The sequence below is a fragment of the Nuphar pumila genome, chromosome 4 (assembly GCF_984573655.1).
Source record: "Nuphar pumila chromosome 4, dmNupPumi1.hap1.1, whole genome shotgun sequence".
In the NCBI taxonomy this organism is placed as follows: domain Eukaryota; kingdom Viridiplantae; phylum Streptophyta; class Magnoliopsida; order Nymphaeales; family Nymphaeaceae; genus Nuphar; species Nuphar pumila.
Window position 1 is genome coordinate 3,171,382 of NC_143252.1, and position 21,497 is coordinate 3,192,878.

At 39.1% G+C, this 21,497-nt stretch overlaps 2 pseudogenes; one reads left to right on the forward strand and one right to left on the reverse strand.

Annotated features, from left to right (window-relative positions):
* Positions 1–5,939: 5,939 nt before the first annotated feature.
* On the forward strand, positions 5,940–10,653 carry LOC149839075 (pectinesterase pseudogene; annotated as a pseudogene).
* A 789-nt stretch (positions 10,654–11,442) lies between these two features.
* LOC149839076 (pectinesterase pseudogene) lies at positions 11,443–18,403 on the reverse strand (annotated as a pseudogene).
* Between the last annotated feature and the right edge of the window lie 3,094 nt (positions 18,404–21,497).

A 21,497-nucleotide genomic window follows, 5' to 3' on the forward strand; every position in this document is an offset into this window, starting at 1 on the left:
AGCTCAGAAGGCTTCGTGGTGTATAATGATGCTTCAGGTATTGGTTTGAGATGTGTGTTGATGCAGCATGGTAGGATGATTGCATATGCTTCAAGACAGTTGATGGCTCATGAACAAAATTATCTGACCCATGACTTGGAGTTAGTTGAAGTAGTTTTTATGATTAAGTTGTTGAGCAAATATATCTTTTTGCAGAATGAGCTAAATTTGAGATAGAGGAGATGACTAGAGTTTCTGAAAGACTACAATTTTGCTATATTGTACCATCCAAGAAAGGCCAACGTGGTTGCAGATGCATTGAGCATAAATGCTTCTATTTCATGTTTGATCAGTCGAGATTAATTTTTTTTTCAGATCCTTATAGATTAGCATCCATTTGTAGAGAATTTCGGCTAGTTGGTGTGTGTGAACTTGGTTGTTAGACCAAAATTTTTTAATATGACCACTCTTGCTCAGAAAGTGAGTCCTGATTATGAGAAGTTTGTAGTCGAGGTTGGTAAAGTTGAGTCTCAATATTCATGCAACAATGATAGTTTGACACACTTTCTGTAGAGATTATGGATTCTTGAATATCATAGTTTGAGAGTTGAGATATTGGCAGAAGCTCATAGATCAAGGTACTTAATTCATTTAGGAAGTTTCAAAATGTTCAAGGATCTTCATAGGCATTATTGGTGGAATGGCATGAGAAAGGATATAGCAGAGTTTGTAGCAAAGTGTCTAATTTGCCAATAGGTTAAAATCGAGCATCAAAGACCTGGAGGTCTTCTGCAGTCATTGAATATTGCTAAATGGAAGTGGGATGACATCATGATGGATTTTATTGTTGGTCTGCCAAGAACCCGTAGAGGTAATGACTCAATATGGGTGATTATGGACAAATTGACAAAATAAGCTCATTTCTTGCTGATTAGCAGGAATAGATGTTTAGAGAAGCTAGCCGAACTGTACATTGATAAGATTGTTCACTTGCATGGCATTCCGCGATCTATTATATCAGATCTTGACTCTCGATTTCTCAAAATTATAATGTGCATTGGTAGAAAGCAACAAATGAACCTAAATAAAAGAAAAGAAAATTTTACATGCATGCATTTTGGTTATGTTTAGTTATTTGTTTGATATCTCTAGTTAGAGGTCTTGTTGAGTCAAATCCTACCGAGTCAAGAGTTAAGACTCGTTGTTAGCTATGGAGTTAGTTGGAGTCTAGTTTGTCTTGGTAACCTACTCATGTTCACTATTGCGTAGTGGGTGGTCGTGTTACTTATTAAAGCTTATGGTTTATCTCACCCCTGCTTCTTTTCTTTTTTTTTTTAGGAAACCATGAGTGGGCGGGCCTGGCGGTGACATGTGCACATAATTGTTGTATTTTTAGAGTTGGATCATGGATCCTTTTCTTTCTGGTAGTGCTCTATATTTTGGGATTTTATCAAAAATATAATGGAATATAATTTTATGAAACTCAGTGTAAGTTCACCCCCAAAATTTTATAATCAGTGATGGATACATGAATGGAATAAAAATTTTGTAAAAATGTTTATTCTTTCTTAGTGCTAGAAAATATTTACAAAAAAAAGAGGGTTGAAAAAATATTTAAAAGAAATAAATATATATTTGATTTTTCACTGTATGCTCTATTTAATAAAAATGACTTAATTTTTCGTGCAATCTTAGTGAGGGTCTCACAGCCTCACTATCTGGGTATTAGTTAGGGCCATTGATTGAGTTTAGGGCTACTACGGCAAATGCTTTTGGGATATCATAACATTGAAGGGTCATATGCTTCCTCCTTCTGCATAACTGACACACAACTTGATTTTCATCTTGATTACGAGGAACTCTATTATTATGAAAGTTGTCATTTTGAAAGGACCCACAACCTAGATTTTGATTACAGCCATGACTACAAACTCTGCAGGGCTGACCATGTCATCTTCTTTAAGAAGAAGAAGACAGTATTGGATCTTTCACTTGGTTGGTTGGGTTTTGAATCAAGCAACTAAAGTCACTTCTCTTGATTTAGAAGCATCTCATAAATATCAACAAATTCGAAAAGTGTTCAAAAAGTGGTGACCATAGTCATAAAACTTTCATACTCACTGGGCAAACCATTTAAGGTGTATTGAACTAGATCACTATCTAAGACTTGCTCTTCTACAACACTTAAGGAATCAGCAAGAAACTTTATCTTATTCAAATAGGCGATCAAGCTTAATTCTTCTTTTTTTATATTTTGCAAATCTCTTTTAAATTGAAGAATGTGAACACTTGATTGTGAAACATAAGCACGTTCAAGAGCCACCCATGCCTCATGGAAAGCATATCAGGTCATGCTGCACATGAGCATTTTTGCTCATGCTGACATCGTGGCCATCCAATTTGCATTTTAAAAAGCTTAAAAGTCAACAAAACCACGCGGCATTCATCCAAAATGCAAACAGACGGCCACGATGTCGGCATGAGCAAAAATGCTCATGTTCAGCATGACCTGATCTGTTTCCTGCCTCATGTGCTGTAGGAATTGGTATGATTTGAGCCAAAACTGACTCAATAACGATCGTCTTTATCCAGCTTAAGGCAATCTGGTCGAATCTTTTCCAAACCGCAAATTCAGGATCTACAAATGTAGAATTGCTTTCAACGTTAAAGTGAGTTGGGGCAGCATGAGATCCATCAACAAATTTGATGTGATCTTGGCTATACATAATCAATTTGATTTGTGACTGCCACAACAGATAATTATTGCTGTCTAATTTTATCAAAATTAAACTTGGCAAAGTTGTTCCATTGAATGCATGTATTTGATGATAACAAGGAGCTGAATGTAGGCATAAAGACAAACACAATACACCTGATTATTCACAAGATTTGGTACCACATGGGAAGCGAGATTGATAACATGTTTGGATTCAAGATCTAACACAAGGCTGTTAAGACCTCACACACACATTTGTGTATGCACACCAACACAAACTATTTTTAACGTGGTTCGGCTTAACGAGGCTCTATCTCTCGTTCTCCTCTGAGAGAGAAGAGCTTTGATTTATTACAAGAGGTGGGATTTCAAATTTCTAGGTTGGTTGGGACTCTGCAAAATTAGAAGATGAAGTCTCGTTGTTACGTTTGAACTCTTTTACATTTGTTTCAACTAATAGGTAACTCTTGAAATCTTCTTCACGTGGATTTGTCATTTCCTTGAGATTATCGTGATCATGCTTTTCTATTCCTTCAACACATTAAAGTCCGACTTATATGCTGCAATTCAAGGCTCATCCAGTGTCATTACTGCCTGTCCCCTCTAGCTCCTTGCCCATCACCAAAAACCTGTGAGAGTCCTATTCCTTCAACACATTAAAGTCTGACTTATATGCTGTAATCAATGGCTCGTCCAGTCTCATTACTGCCTCTTTCTCCTCTAGGTCCTTGCCCATCACCAAAAACAGTCGGCAATGGACTGCATAGCCCATGGATTATGGGTTGGGGCTACATATGGCAATGTTTGGATGGATCAAAAACACTATAAATGCCTTATCCATATTTTATTTAGTGAAAACTACATATTAGATTAAGAAATGTTGATGCTTAATTAAATGGGCGCCCGGAGAGAAATTAAAGATCAACACCGAATATAGATAAAAACTTTCCAATAAAAAACTTGATTCTGTTATGTAGTTTGATCCAAGGAACGTACAATGACAATAAAAAAAGATAAAGAAATCTATATAATTAAGTGGCCTTCTGTTAAATGGTAAGGTACCATCAGATCTTAATCGGTGATGACTACGTTCTTTTTTTTGAATAAAAGAAGCTAGGGTTTAGGCAGGCTCCTACTGGTTCATTAATACGAGAAACTGTTACTGAAGTTTAGCAGGGTATAGGAAAACTAAAAACGAATAGGGGGTGTGGATCGATCGAGTATGACCTGATCCCAACCCGTATCAGGTCTGGGAGGATCCAGGTTTGGTATGAAACAATTAGGAATCAGGTTCAGACCTATAAGGTCATATTAATATATGGATCGGTATGGTTTATAAAATTTGATAAGATCTGCAATTTTTCAATGTCAATAACATCAAAATATTATTTTACTGGGGATGAGCCGGGTTGGTAGATGCAATCCTAACTTGACTCGGGCCAAAACCCTTTACCAACACCTCTAGTCAGGTCTGGGTCAGGACCCACATATTTCAGTCGACAACAATCTTATGTCCGACAGAAAAGTTTGGCAAAGCCACAAAAGACTGGACTTGCATAGTTCATATCTTATTGCTACCAAAAGAATGGTCCAGAGACATCATATTCTCGTAAAGTAAGCTCCATCAAATCGATCATCAACAATAAATGTTCCGCTTGGATCAGTTTATACAAGCTCGTTAAGTAGTAATAGCTATATTTTATATTATAAAACATAATGTAAAATAAATAATTGAAGTATTTGGTTTACAGGCAACAGTTGAGTTTACAGGTAACAGCTGAGAGATAAAATTCTTATTGCTTTCAGCTCAGAAAAAATGTATTTTTTTTTATTATTATTCGTCAACTTTCAGCTCTAAAGTAATAATGATTTTTTTTTTGTAAATAAGCCAGCTTGAGTTGGCCTCGTTTTGCTCAGGCACATCGGAAAACCTAGGCTCAACCTGTAAATGAGACGAGCTTGAACTATGCTCTAAGGCTCCGCCGAGCAAACAAGCCAAAGGCTCGGCTCATATTATATTTTATATAATATAAAATATAAAATATATATATTAATTAAAAAATATCACCCACCCAGGCGATATTCTTCTGTCGTCGGCACGCTGCTTCGCCACCACCCAGGCGATCGCCGATGAGCTGCTGAAGCTTGACAAGACGCATCCATCCCTGCAGGAGTGGCTCAATGCCCTGAACCCTAAACTGGACCACCAGCACTTCGTCAAAAACCTCCTCTGCAGTGACAATACTATCTTCCATGTCGTCGTCGATGGCCTCATCCGTGCTGACCCGATGACACAGATAATCACCTTCGCCAAGATCGACACTTTCGGGTGGCCCTCTCGATCGTTGATCGTCAATCAATTCTTCTTGAAAAATGCCATATGCGAGATGCTCGTCAAGGGGTGGTGCGGGACTGAAAACCTCTCTCTCTCTCTCTCTCTCTCTCTCTCTCTCTCTCTCTCTCTCTCTCTCTCTCTCTCTCTCTGCTGAGCCCAGACCGAGCCCGACTTGACTCGATACTCAGCACGAGCTAAGCCTGAACACTAGTAGTTCAGGTTCGGGCCCAGTTTGAGCCGAGCCTGTACACTTACCTGGGCGAGCCGCTTGTGTGCATCAATGAGCCAAATTGAATATTGTAAGCTCCGCTCGTTCCACTTGTTTTTCAGCCATAGTTGGGAGACCACCAATGTCTTCATTTGGAAGAAGTAACCAAACCGGTTGGACTCCAAAGAAAAAAGATTCACAAGACATATGTCACAAAGACACGTGGAAATGATGTCGCGTAACTGAGGATTCGACCCGAAAGTTTTTTAAACATAGGAGACTAGGACACGGAACCTTAAATTTTTAATCAATAAAAAACTATTTTTTTGTATTTTAAAATACATTTTTATTGAAATACAATAAAAATAAATAATATTAAAATGTTCACTGTACGTGTCTACGTGTCCTGTCGTATGCAATATCACTTGACCCAATCCGGTCTCGGAAATAACACAAGCGTCCTTTCCTTCCCCAAGCTCGGTGTGAAACACCATGTGCCTCCGCATCATCCCTGTGAGTGACTCGGAGCGATCACGTAATAATACCCATTGATCTCTCCCAGCTCCTCTTCATGAAAAAAAAAATGCATACGCTCCCCTTCACATTATTTCATCCCTTCCATTCAAACAAATCCTATATAATCACAACCCCCACTATCACTCTCATACACAACCAAGCCACAGAAGAAGAAAAAAAAAACGATGGGGAGAAGCATCAACCTTCTCTCCTTCACCTTCACAGTCACACTGCTACTCTTCTTCCCTCCATGTCTCTCCCACCAAGACATCAAAACCTCAAGAAAGTCACTCGCAAAGGAGGAGCAGAACTTCAGGGCCGCGACCTACTCCTGCGACGGCACCCTCTACCCGGACCTCTGCATGTCAACCCTCTCCACCCTCCCCAACCTCGCCAAGAAATCTCTACCCGAAATGATTCACCACACCATGCACAAAATAGAGAAGGACGTCACGTACTCCTCCAACAGCTGCAGCTACATCTTCAGGAGACGCTCCCGCCTCGACTTCAGGCAGAGGACTGCACTGACCGACTGCCAGGAGCTCTTCTCGGACACGCTCACCGAGCTCAACGTGACCACCGAGAACCTCATGTCAACCCTGAACTCCAACAAGTCCGAGGAGGTCCTGACCCTCCTGAGCGCGGCCATGACCAACCAGTACACCTGCCTGGATGGGTTCGCTTACAGCAACGGCTCGGTCAGACACGATATAGAAAACGGGCTGTACAACATCACCAAGTTGGTGAGTAACTCCCTGTCTATGGCCACCAAGATGAAGCCCAAGAAGACCAAGGTGGGGTCTGGGTCGGTCTACGCGCAGGACAAGGATGGGTTCCCCAGCTGGATGTCTGCTGGCGATAGGAGGCTGCTTCAGAAGACGGTGGGTGGGATCAAGGCGGATGCGGTGGTGGCGAAGGACGGGAGTGGGAAGTTCACCACCGTCTCGGCGGCGGTCGCGGCGGCTCCGAGCGGGAGCAAGAGCAGGTACGTGATATATATAAAGGCGGGGACGTACCAGGAGGTCGTGGACGTGCCGAAAGGGAAGACGAGCCTCATGTTTGTTGGGGATGGGATCGGGAAGACGGTGATCACCGGCAACCGCAACGTCCAGGACGGTTGGACTACGTTCCGGTCCGCCACCGTCGGTGAGTCAGAACAACCTCTCTCTCTCTCTCTCTCTCTCTCTCTCTCTCTCTCTCTCTCTGGAAAATGGGAACAAGTTTGCGTTTTTGGTGGTCGTGGTATAAGCATGAGGTTAGGGTTGTTTACGTTTTGCACGATATCCAAACAGGACTTTACACATTTTGGAGGAAAAATTGTTAGCATTATAGCCGTTGAAGCTACGACATGCTATGGCTAGCAGTGTTTTCCACTCGTGAAGATTGGTGGGATAAGTTGAGAAATAGCATTATGCAGCAGAATGCAAGTTCCCAATTTATCCCATTTTCAGATGAGTGGCCGTGCGTATCTGTATAAATATATCTTCTGTTGTCTTCCTGTCTATAATATATTCTAGAGGGCCTCATCAAATCGTACCGACATATAGGATACTGCCAATGAAAAAAATATTAAAAATGGTGCTAGCTGTATGATTAGACAGATTGAGTAAAGTATTTGGCTGCTTTCAATGGGCAAGTGTCATATAAGATGGCTGACCTCTGGTTGGAGGTTCCCCTGCCCACCGAAGAGTACACCCAGCTTTGAGCCTTTGACCATGCATGCCGCAATCCATAGGTATCGTACTTGTGTCGTCTGGTCAACTTGGTGATAGTCACAAGTCACCCCTACCATATGAGTGGAGCCCTGGTGAGATGTTTATCAAGTTATACTAATGTTTATTTATGATATTAGTGTACCGTTATCTAGTGTTTATTTTGGTGTAATAGGTGAATATGAGTATAGCAAATATAAAGCTTAACAGCCTCTAAATTACTTTGCTCCCTTGATTTTTTTAATCATTTGTTCAATTCATCTTTCCCTCTTAATTATGTCGGGGAATTTACCTTCTTGTGAAAGGACAGATCCTCTTAGGAAAGATCAGTTAAGTGTTCATGTGTAGGGCCTTACGTTTTCATGTTTAGGAAGTTGCAATATCAGCCACAAGGAGGAATTCTTGCAATGTTGGTAGATGATAAAGACCATCATATGTTATGTTCAATATCCTTGCAAAATAAATGGTTCAGTTGTTTCTGGACAAAATAGTCTTAAGAAGTTCACCAGGTAAACCCATGTGTTGTAGGAGACCCGTCAGCTTAGGTGAAGTATTTTTTGACAAGTGGGACAATCTTCTTGATGATTGTGATGTGATGTGATGAATAACAAGTTAAATCCATGTCCATACCCTTGAAAATAATACTTGATTTTCTCCCTCTAAAGTCTCTTTCATCTGTTACAAGTGGGTATTTTTTCATTCTATTTGTCCAAACCTACTTTATCCAGTTATAAAGGCGAGCAGATGGGTTTCACTCATCCTTATATCATCCCCCATCTTCGTACCCCTCTTAAATCTTACGTTGCAAGTTGTTTTGATCAAATCTGACCTTATATAGATGGATTCAGTGCGATGGATTTTAATAAAAATAAACCCTTCATGTTTTTATCAACTAAAAAATATGACTTAAATAAAAAAAATGTGTTTTTTGCCAATCATTGAATATTTTGATTAAAAAAAGCCCACGTCTATTTTTGTCAGTTTCGATGTCGACTAAATGAATGATGTTGATCACATGATTTGATCAAAACAACTTAAATCAATGAAATCTGAGAAAAGTTATGACGATAGGAACCAACGTGGGCTCCCCTTGACTGGTAGGAGAGTTACTGCACGTCACCTTGTATCGGGGGAGGTTGCAGGATCAAAACCCAATGATGGTATAGTTGTATAACTGATAGGGGTCTGCTTAACCCTAGCTTGCCAATAAAAAAAAGGAACATTGGGATGAGAGGAACAGGCTAGGAAGAACTTTTTTTTAAATTGTAGAAAAAGTGATGCAAAACAAAAAATTAGTACAGATTTTTCTACCTTTTCAAACGAAAGAGACTTTTTTTGTTGAGAGTTTTTCTAAAAAATACACTTTTTAATAGAAAATATTCCTTTATCTCTACCAAGAAAAAAATGTATTTTTATAATTTTCGTCACCCATCTCACCACCACCTACCACCATCCTCCTCCTCTCATTTTTTCACATTTTCCCACTATGCACAAACAATCAAAACAAATTTTTTTTTTTTTTGAAAAACTTCTCATATCACAAACTCCAGTAGGCAAAACTTTCTTTTCCTATGAGAGTTTTTCTCTCTTCCAAACGTGTCCTCAATGTTCCGCCCCTCAAAACCCCCATAAATCTTGGGCTGTGTTTATCAGTAGATTAAAAGTTTTAGCAGTAACAGTAAGACATTTATACGAGTATGGAGAATAGGGGATGAAGATATGATTGGAAATAGAAGATAGTTTTCTTTGTAGATGGGGCTGTTAAATGAACCAAGCAACTTATGATTAGGTTCGGTTTTGCTCGTCACGAACTCATTCATGATCAGTTCATATAACTGGGAGTCAAGCCACTATACGCTGATTTAGGTTAAACGAGTCAATCAGCTGGTTTAGGTTAAACTAGTCAAGCCGGGAGAGCTGATATAGATATAAATATAAATATATATTTTTATGTATAATATATATTTTAAGTGTAATATATATATAAAAAATTGCATAATATATATAAAAAAAATGGATGAATGATATATATATATATATATATATATATAATACATATTCCATTTATAAATAACATGGAATGTTTTTACATGAAAAAACTCGTGTTGGATTCAGGGACAAGCCAAGTTCAAGCTTGTCTCGGCTAAAAACAAACACAAGACGAGCCCGGAGCTCAAGGTAAACAAGACGAGCCCGGACATGCCGTGTTCGGTTCGTTGGGCTCGTTTACCAACCCAACTTTGCTTCTGCATCTTGTCTATTTGTGACATTAGTTTATGGTTATATATAGATCTGGCCAATGACTAACTCAGATCCCACATTTACAATTTATGTGCAAGTTTGGCAAACAGGATTCTAAATTAATAAATTTGAATCTAGATCCAAATCTTGCTCGGATCCAAACATATTTAATCTTGGCCTTTTTCATTTCTTTTAATTTTTTGAATTTTTTTTCATCTGCAATATAGCTGTGGTGGGGAACGGGTTCATTGCAAGGGACATTACCTTCCAAAACACTGCGGGTCCGAGCAAGCAGCAAGCCGTGGCCCTCCGTGTCGGGGCGGACCTCTCGTCCTTCTACCGTTGCAGCTTCATCGCCTACCAAGACACACTCTACGTGCACTCGCTCCGGCAGTTCTACCGCGACTGTGACATCTTCGGCACCGTCGACTTCATCTTCGGCAATGCGGCCGTGGTCTTCCAGAACTGCAACCTGTATGCCCGAAAACCCAACCCGCAACAGAAGAACACCTTCACTGCCCAAGGGAGGGCGGACCCGAACCAGAACACTGGAATCTCGATCCAGAACTGCAAGTTGTCCGCGGCGTCGGACCTGGTTCCATTCAAGTCAAGCTTCAAGGCCTACTTGGGCAGGCCATGGAAGCAGTACTCCCGGACCGTGATCATGCAGTCCCAGATAGATGATGTTGTGGATCCGGCCGGGTGGTTGGAGTGGTCGGGGAATTTTGCACTGAGTACCCTTGTTTATAGGGAGTACTTGAACCTGGGTGCGGGTGCGGGCACGTCCAAGAGGGTCACCTGGCCCGGGTACAAGGTCATTACCAGTGCCTCAGAGGCCAGCCAATACACAGTTCAGAATTTCATCCAAGGGGATGTGTGGCTCCCTGCAACTGGTATTCCTTTCTCAGCTGGTTTGTGAGTTGTGAACTGTGCGTGTTGTGAGATGGGTCTGGTTTATCATCGTTGTTTACTATGCCTACGTTTTGTTCTAATGATATCTATTTAAAAAAAACCTCAAATATAGGTGGGGTACTGCTTTCTTGATGAACTGATTGTGATGGGTGATGAATGTGTCAAACATGTTCAGGCTTGGCTTGTTTACCAGTAGATTGAGCTCGTGGCACGGCTTGTGTTTGTGTTTAGTTGAGCCGATCTCGTCCCTGAATGAGATGAGCGGAACACGAGCTGACTGGTGTAAAAAGCATTACATGTTATTTATATATGGAATATATATTTTTATATCACACTTTATATATCGGACGTCTTTTCTTGGGGCATTTTTTTTTCCATGGGAGCAGTTGAATGATCATGGCATGACTCATTCTTATTGAATTTTCCAAAAGTTCGAGGGTTATAAGCTACCATCGAATGCCACTCCTTTTAACTTCGGAAAAAGGAGGAATTATGAAGTAGTTCAACATCAATGTAAAGAGAAACATGTACAAGTGTTATATATCATCTTGAACATTTACAAGGTAAATAGAGAACTTTTGGATATTGTCATCTGCTACTACTAGGCAAAGTATAGATTCTCACCTCGCCCGGTATTGTCTGAAGCATGAGGAACACCCATCCACATCAATCTCAAAGATGGAACTTTTATCATCAGGGGTGGTTAGGATAGGTATGCTGTGCCAAACTGGCAGGGCTATCTACCCAAGATATTGCACCATTCACCACAATGGAAGTCCTTAAAGGACCAATGGATGTATTTTACACACTCTGCAATCAAACCTCAGTTCAGTAAGCCAATAACATAAGGTATCTCAACACTCTTCAGCCACAGTCCACCTTGAATAAAATTACCAACTGTATATTCAAGTGCTTCTGTGCTACTATTGATCAGTTTGTACCCTCCCCATTTTACCCTTCCACTAGTGCTAGCACCAGGTCCCTTGTTTCCATACTCTGCAAAGAATAGTGTGTCTAAAGCAAAGTCACCATCCAGAGGAGTCCATCCCTGTGGCTGGATCAAGTCCCCCAGGTTTGATTCCATGATCACTGTCCTTGAGTACTGCTTCAGAGGTCGACCCAGATAGCTTGGGATCTTGGATCTAACAGGGAAAAGCTTAACATCAGGCTTGATTTGACAATTGTGCATAACTATTCCTGTTGGACTTCTCTTATCATTCCTTCCCTGAGCCGTGACAGTGTTCTGTTGCTGGTCCATTGGTCTTCTTACAAAGATGGAACAGTTCTGCAAAACTGCCGCAGAGTCTCCGAAGATGATGTCGATGGTGCCTGATATAGCACAGTCCCTATAGAATTGACGATGGGCCTGCACATAAAGGGTGTTTTGGAACCCATCTATATGACAATTGAAGAAGGCAGACTGGTCCGACTGGACCCTGAGTGCAACTGCCTGGTTCTTTGCAGCTCCTGCAATGTTCTCGAATCCCATAGACTTCGCAATAAAGCCATCTCCAATCGCCACTAACAAAGCAAGTAAATAACTAAATGAATCAGAAGATCTTCAAAAGATGCTTTAACTTTCTACTTCAATCCAAGTAACACCTGAATTAATATCTTTGACTTCCTACCGTGGTACTAGATACAGAACAATCTATAGTCTAATGGCAACAAAATCTACACTTTGGTCGTCACTGTGGAATTTTAGACCTTATAGTATGAAATTGGAAAACATTGAAGCAGGGAATTTTTAGATATCCCAAAAACATAATAAACTGATGAAAATATAAGCTAGACTCTTCGTATTCCTACCTCATTTAACTTATTTTGGGAACTCGTTTTGCATTTAGGATTTCTGCAGTTTTTCTATGCAACTTTTTATATTCCTCTCTTAATTACTTTTTGAAAAAGGTAATGGTCTTTTAGTTTTTCCATGGTATGAATTTACTCTGTTAGTAAATTTGGTCTGGGCCTATATGCTATATATAGCAGCCTTGTATTCTCATTGTGTAATATCGGTTGGTTGGTTTTTTGAAGCCAGTAAAACTCCTGCTCCATTCTTGCATGTTTTTCACTATAGAGAACAATCTTCTTCTCTAGTTGTTGTTTTTTTTGTTTTATTTTTCCAACATAGTGGTATCAGAGCCATGATAACTTTCAACAATATGGTGCAACCTCAAGTTCTTTGCTTTACTAGGAAAAATTATAACAAATGAAGTATTCAAATGAAGGCGCTCTTTGACTCTCAAGATCTATGAGATATTGTTGAAAGTGCCTTTGATGAGCTAGACAATGTGGAGGGCATCACTTCACGACAACAAACTGAGTTGAAGGAAAACCAAAAGAAGAACAATAAGACATTGTTCTATATTTATCAAGCTATTGATGAAGGCATTTTCGAAAGAATATCTTCGGCAGAATCGACAAAGAAAGCATGGAATACTCTCTATACAACATATAAAGGAGAAGACAAGGTAAAAATAATGAGATTCCAAACTCTTAGAAGTGAATTTGATTCTTTAAAGATGAAAGAATCTGAAACTATTGAAGCCTTTTTCAATCGAGTCTTCTTCATTATTAATCAAATGCGAGTAAATGGTGAAAAACTTGAAGATCAAAGAGTTGTTGAAAAAATATTGAGAAGTTTAACTCGCAAGTTTGAACATATTATTGTTGATATAGAAGAATCCAAAGACTTATCCACTTTGTCCATTGATAGTTTAATGAGATCACTTCAGTCTCATGAACTTCGTATAAAGCAATTTAATTCTCCTCCAATTGAGCAAGTTTTTCAGACACAACTCTCTATGGTGGTGGTGCTCAAGGACGAAGAGAAAGAGGAAGAGGATATAGAGGTGGTAAAAAACAAGAGAAAAAAGAAAAAAGTGATTCATCTTATTCTATGCGAGAAAGAGGTCGAGGTCGCTCCCTCTCACAAGTTCAATGCTTTCATTGTCAGAAGTATGGTCACACCATAAAGTTCTATAGAAAGAAATTGGCAGAAGAAAACCAAAATGAGGTGACCTTTATGCATGAGAAAAATGAAATTCTTGATGATGATATTCTCTTTCTTGCTTGTGATACCAAAGAAGAAACACATGATAAAGTATGGTATATTGATAGTGGTTGTAGTAACCACATGACTGAAAACAAAAAATTATTTATGGACTTAAATGAAATGGTCCAAACTGAAGTTAAAACGGGTGATGATAATAGGCTTGCTGTCAAGGGACGTGGTGAAATTCTTGTTAAAACTAACCATGACAGTAAGCACGTCACCGATGTTTTCTATATTCGAGGCCTCAAACACAATCTTTTAAGTGTTGGGCAACTTATTCTAAAAGGATATGATCTTCATTTCAAAGGAGAAATATGTGAAATCAAGGACAAGAAGAATACTCTCATAGCCGAGGTGAAAATGACTCAAAACAAAATGTTTCCATTTATATTTCAAATGATTGTTCTTCCTTGCTTCAATACTACTATTAAAGATCTATCATGGTTATGGCATCTTCGATATGAGCATTTGAATTTCAGTTCTCTATCTCTCATGTGCAAAAAACATATGGTCAGAGGCATGCCTAACATTAATCAGCAAGACAAAATTTGTGAAGGTTGTGTTCTTGGGAAACATCACAGAGACTCTTTTTCTATTGGCAAATCTTGGCGAGCATCAAAACCACTTGAGTTGGTTCATTCTGATCTATGCGGCCCTATGCGCACTACATCTATTGGAGGTAATCGTTATTTTTTAACATTCATTGATGACTTCAGCCAGAAGACATGGGTCTATTTTCTAAAAGAAAATCTGAGGTATTCAAATATTTCAAGCAATTTATGACATTTGTTGAAAAGCAAAGTGATCTCTCTATTAAAGCCTTGCGTACTGATCGTGGGGTTGAATATATGTCGAATGAGTTTGAGAAATTCTTGGAAGAAAAGGGCATCTGTCATCAGATGACTACTCGGTACACACCTCAACAAAACAGCATTACGGAAAGGAAGAATCACACAATCATGGAGATGGCAAGAAGTATGCTGAAATCTAAAGGTATGCCTAACATATTTTGGGTTGAATAAGTGGCATGTGCTATTTATCTTCTCAATCGTGCCTCCATTAAAAGTATTCATGACCTAACTCCTCAAGAAGCTTGGAGTGGGCAAAAACCAGGTGTTTTTCACTTGAAAGTATTTAGCAGCATATGTTATTCTCATATTTTCGATGAACGAAGGAGTAAGCTTGAAGATAAATCTGAAAAATGTATCCTTGTTAGGTACGGTGAATGCTTAAAGACTTATAAGCTTTATAATCCAATCACCAAGAAAATTATCATAAGCAGAGATGTAAAATTCAATGAAGAAGAATCTTAGAATTGGAATGGCGAGAATGAAAATGAAAATTCACATTTCATCAATAAGGAGGAGAGTCATGAACCAAGTGGTGGTGGTGGTGATGGAGATACTTCACTCTCCTCTCCATCTGCGCACTTAACACCATCTTCCTCATCTTCAAGGAGTTTTTAATCTCCTTCTATGAAGATGAAGTCTTCAAGAAATTTATGAAACAGCAAGAAGAAATCTTGATGAAAACTTGGTGAACTTTGCTTTATTTGTGGGTGCCGATCCAATTACTTATTAAGAAGCGTCTCAAGAAGAGAAGTGGAGAATTGCTATAAATCAAGAAATGAACTCCATTGAAAGAAATCATACTTGGGAGTTGACTGAGCTCCCAAGTGGACACAAATCTATTGGCGTCAAATGAGTATATAAAATAAAATTCAACTCAAATGGAGAGGTTGAAAAATACAAAGCTCAGCTGGTGGTAAAAGGTTACAAGCAAAGGTTTGACATCGATTTTAATGAAGTTTTTGCTCTTGTGGCTCGCCTTGAAATAATTCGCATGGTGTTAACTTTGGCTTCTCAAAGAAAATGGAAGGTATATCAAATGGACGTCAAATCAGCTTTCTTAAATGGTTTCTTTGAAGAAGGAATGTATATTGATCAACCTCGGGGTTATGTGAAGAAGGATGAAGAAAACAAAGTGTGTTGATTGAAGAAGGCTTAATATGGGCTGAAACAAGCGCCAAGGGCTTGGTATAGTCGCATTGATGGATATTTCTTGAAGAATGGTTTCAAACGGTGTCCTTTCGAGCATACTCTCTTCATCAAAGAAGGCATTCAAGGGAAGTTTTTAGTCATATGCTTATATGTTGATGATTTAATAATTACCAATACTAGTCCAAGCATGTGTGAAAATTTCAAGAAGGATATGATGCACGAATTTAAAATGACTAACATGGGGCTTCTCTATTTTTTTCTGGGCGTTGAGATAAAGCAAGCTGAAGATGGAATATGTATATCTCAAAAGAGGTATGCTGAAAATATATTGAAGAAGTTCGTAATGAAGGGTGTTGCACCTCTTAATACTCTCATGAAAGTTGGGTTGAAACTTAGCAAAAATGATGGAGAAAGAAAGATCGATGCAACCCTCTATAGAAGCCTTGTTGGCAGTCTTATGTACTTGACTGCTACAAGACCTGATCTTATGTTTGTTGTCAGCATGGTTAGTAGATTCATAGAATCTCCTTCTAATACTCATTGGGATATAGGCAAAAGAATTTTGTGGTATGTGCGTGGCACTATCGATTATGAAATTCATTATAAAAGTGTCAACGATTCAAGATTTGTGGGCTTTTGTGATAGTGATTGGGGTGAAAACAGAGATGATAGTAAAAACACATCAGGATTTGTTTTTCACATTGGCTCAGGTGCAATCTCATGGGCATTGAAGAAGCAAGTTGTTGTGGCTCTCTCCACAACCGAAGTTGAGTATATTTCATTGGCTCTTTCTAGTTGTCAAGCTCTCTGGCTAAGGTGGATTATCCATGAGTTGAAGCATCCTCAATATGAAAGCAGTCTTCTGTTTTGTGACAATAGTTTAGCCATAGCACACACCAAAAATCTAGTTTTTCATGACAAAAGCAAGCATATTCGAATCAAGTATCATTTGATTAGAGACTTGATCAAAGATGGAGATGTCAATGTCAAGTTTTGCAAGACCCAAGACCAAGTGGCTGATATTTTTACAAAAACATTAAAGAATGAAACTTTTAATAAATTGAGAGAGAAATTAGGTGTCGTTATAGTCTAGCTTAAGAGGGACTGTTGAAAATATAAGTTAGACTCTTTGTATTCCTCCCTCATTTAACTTATCTTGGGAACTCGTTTTGCATTTAGGATTTCTGCAGTGTTTCTATGCAACTTTTTGTATTCCTCTCTTAATTATTTTTTGAAAAAGGTGAGTCTTTTAGTTTCCCATGGTATGAATTTACTGTGTTAGTAAATTCAGTCTGGGCCTCTATGCTATATATAGCAGCCTTGTATTCTCATTGTGTGATATCGGTTGGTTGGTTTTTTTGAAGCCAGTGAAACTCCTGCTCCATTCCTGCATGTTTTTCACTCTAGAGAACAATCTTTATCTCTAGTTGTTTTTTTTTTGTTTTTTTTTTCCAACATAAACAGCCTATTATGCTTAGATCCATAAATAAATGGACATAAAAATGTGATTTTTTGGTGTTGTACTTCATAGGCATAATGAGCCTCAAGACTGAGTGATGAAAGAACTAGTTCCTCAGAGAATTGATGTAATTGTTAATACAGCTTCAAAATGAAACAATCTTAGCAGTCCGAGCTATGCTTGTGTATAAAATATATTCTTGATACTCACAAAATGTTGCTGTTCGGTAGGTCGTTGTCCCGTCCACATAATTCTTGTTTCCTCTAATGATCGTCTTCCTTGGTCCATCACCATACATCAAAACATTGTTCATCTTCTTTGTCACAATGACTTGTTCTTCATAGATGCCCTCTTTTACATAAATGACATACCTATCATTGTATTGGGACGGCATTGCTTCAAGGGCCTGAGTTATTGACTTAAATTGCCCACTTCCATCCTTGCCAACCACTGCATTTGGTGTCACTTTGTCAGAATCATGAAGGGCCAAGAGCTTTCTATCCCTCAGATTAAACCAAGATGGATATTCTGCGGTACTATAATGTTGAAGCTTTTCTTTGTCATCCGCTATGAGTTGGGGACTCGATTTGAACCCAATGTGATGATCAGTGACAAGGGAGCTGATCCCTGTGATGACAGCAAGAGCATTGCTTGTCAATTGCGTGGCATTCACAAGTCCATTCTGCATGGTCAATTTCAATTGCTCCCCTTTTAGGCCATCAATACAAGAGCTTTGGTAAGACATGACAGCTCCCAACCAATTTCTCAACTCATCTCTTCTATTAGGGAGATCCTTCAAATCAATTGAAGAGATGTCTGACAAACAATCTTGAATCTCATCCACAGCATACTGAAGGAGTTCTTGGCAATCAGCAAGTGCCTGCAGTTGCATGGAATCAAGAGACCCCTTAAGTGAAGCAGTTTCAATTGACAGGTTCAAGGCTTTGGCGACTTCATCAATTGTGAGTTTCAATGCTGTCTTGATCAATTCCTTTGGATGGCCAGCAGATGAATCAGAACCTATGGCAGAAGAAAGGCTAGAGATGCATGCTTCTCTGTAATCAGTCTGCGCACAAATTACAGAGATTGCACCCATTGATGAAGATGAGGTATCTTGTTGGCCATTGAAATCGGCTTTGCTGCTTTTGTTTGCGCCCATGACGGCCGAGGCGATGCCGATTCCGGCTGCAACAATGAATATGACAGAGAAGCAACCAAAAAATATTCTCCTCCACTTTATCTTCTTCACCACAATGTCTCTGTCATCCATGTTATCTTTCCAGGTTTACTCACATGAACCAGGCTATATAATGAAGGAAGTTGGTGGCTGGTTTCTGCTTCTACACCAACCAAATCACTTAGTGAAGAAAACCGGCCCTCTCTTCTCTTCTTTAGCTTGAACCTGAATCATATAAATGGAGGAAAACTGGTCACTATCTCTCTCTAGATGAACCAAATCTCGTAAGGAAAGAAAGTTGGTGCTTAGTTTCTTATTTTGCAGGAACCAAATACACAAGGAAAGATGGCCCTCCTCTCACTTCTTGTTTCATACACCAAATCTAAAAGTGAAGTTAAATTTGTACTCTCTCTCTCTCTCTCTCTCTCTCTTGTGTGATGGATGACCTAAATGGGGTGAGATGGATCGAGTGTGACAGGGATTCGCTAAGTAGAATTCAAAGATTGCCAGTTGTGATATGCATTGGAGGAGATAAAAGAGTTGGAGCAGTATCTCCGGCAAGGACGGGCCACCGTTCATTGGTGCCGTAACGCCCGGTGTTGCTAGCCTTGAGACATTACTTAGCTGCATATGTGAAAAGGCAGGGAAGCTCATATTGGTTGATACTATAACCTAAACATGCCATTTTGACCAGGTCAGCCAAGCTATGCGTGAACACATCTATCTGTTTGTCAAGTGACTCTACCGGCATACTCTGGATGTAAATCTTTTTAGATCATAAAGATAGTATACATGATCTGATTGTGACTGCTAACCATTATATATGACCATTCTTAGGTGCACTAACTTTAAAATTATAGATCTAAAAAAAATTGATTTAGTGACCTGAGATACCAAAAGATCGATCAAACTCCTAAAAGAGTGGAGAGGGTGGTGTATGTTCGCCCCCGATGATTCACTGAATCCCACGTCGGTGTTTGGGGCTTTTAATGAGCACCACGTATACAAGCACATGGGGCTCGTATTCCCGTGTATGTTGACATAACTTTGCATCGGACTCTGGTGTTGTTGCAAAGACTTAAGTACCCTTTCTTGTTATTCTTCTCCATAAAGTGATGGTTTGAGAAAATGACAAAAATGTCTTTCATTCAAAAAAGAAAAAACAAACAGTTCAAAGAAAGGACAAACATGTCCTCTATCCAGAAAGTCGAGGATGATGTTGACTGTTCAAAGTCTTCTTCTTTTTCTGTTCAAAAAAAGGACAAACATGTCTTCTTTTTCTTTCTCCGTAAAACACTGTAAAACCCTCTCTCTCTCTAGAGAAGAAATCAAGGGAAACAAAGAGTTCTTCCTGGAGAAGGCTATGAACATCAACCCTCTCACTCTCTCTCCCTTCTCTCTCTACTTCTGTGCACATCCAACAGACGATCCTACATTGCTCCATCGTCATCTTCTTCTTCTTCCTTCTTCGTAAAACACTGTAAAACCCTCTCTCTCTCTCTAGAGAAGAAATCAAGGGAGGTAAAGGGTTCCTCCTGGAGAAGGCCATGAACACCAACCCTCTCACTCTCTCTCCCTTCTCTCTCTACTTATGTGCCTGATTTAGAGTTTTTGCCCTTACAGGAGGGGGGTCCGGGGGTTCATCCCAGCGTGGGTAGCATCATTCAACTAAATGAGTTGTAGATCCTGATTCAGAGTTTTTACCCTTATAGAAGAGCGGTCTGGGAGCTCCTCCCAACGTGGGTAGCATCATTCAACTTAAAGAGTTGTGGAGTCTGATTCAAAGTTTTTACCCTTACAGAAAAGGGGGGTCTGAGGGCTCCTCCCAGCGTGGGTAGCATCATTCAACTTGATGAGTTGTGGAGTCTAATTCAAAGTTTTTACCCATTCATATTTTAAGGCATTAGATCTCATGTTTGAACATCCACGCATGTGCAGTTTGCTTTTATCATGTTTAGTTGCTTTCTAGATTATACTTTGAATTCTGGTGCATTTTAGATCTATCGATTTGTATGTAACCAGAGCTCATTTTAATCTGAATTTTTTACTGCAACTTCATGCATATGTCTTCATGCTCTCCAACAAAAATCAGATCATTCTGAGTTTGTTTGACCCACTTTAAAAATCGAGATTCAAAACCTGTTATTTTGCACCGTCAGGATTTTAGCAGAATCAGGACCAACTTGCGGAAGTGATTTCTCCCTAACCAGAGATGATCTTTTCGATCCGTAAAAAAGGTTGTTTTCTAAATTGAATCTAGTTTGTTCATACTAAATTTCAGTGATTTCTATGGTGTTTTCATACTAGTTTCGGGTCAAAAACCATAACCATGTCACCCTGTGTCATTTTAACGGCTCAGGTTTTGATCCATATTGTTTGAATTTTATTTTCCTAATGGGAGATCATTTTTCAATTCTGTAAAACGGGTTCTCTTCGTTTATGTGTCTAGTTCATCCTTGTAAATTTTTAGAATTTTTCATGGTCAATTACTATTTTATTTTGATTAAATACCAGAACCTTGTATCCAGATTTTATAAATGTTCTGATTTTGGCCCCCATATCATGACTATTGTAGCACTTCTTCAACAAATCGTTATTTGATTGACAATATTCTTCAGCAAATTGTTGTTATGATTTTTTTGAGTCTCTAATGAGTCCCTACTATGATTTGCAGTATTTGTGGGTCTCCAACGAGCCTCATAATGATTTATAGTGTTGTCCGATCTTTTAACTATGATTTATAGTGCTTTGGGGTCTCCAACGAGTCCCACAACGATTTGTAGTATTTTTCGGTCTTTTAACTATGATTTATAGTGTTTTCGGGTCTCTAACGAGACCCACAGCGATTTATAGTGTTGCTGGATCTCGCTATAGCGATTTGTAGTGTTTCTCGCTAAACACTACAGCGATTTGTGATACAAATCGCTATCCGAATCAGGACCAACTTGTCAGGGTCATATCTCCCTAACCAAAGATCGGATTTCAAATCCGTAAAAAATAGTGTCTTAGTTATGAAGTCTAGTTTATTCCTGTAAATTTTCAGCAATTTTTATGGTAATTTGATACCCCATTTGGATCTAAAACCAGACCCCTATCAGTTTGCCTTATTTGAGTGACATATGTTTTTATTTCATTTTGTAAGAGTCATATCTCCCCAACAGAAGATTATTTTTTAAATCCGTAAAAA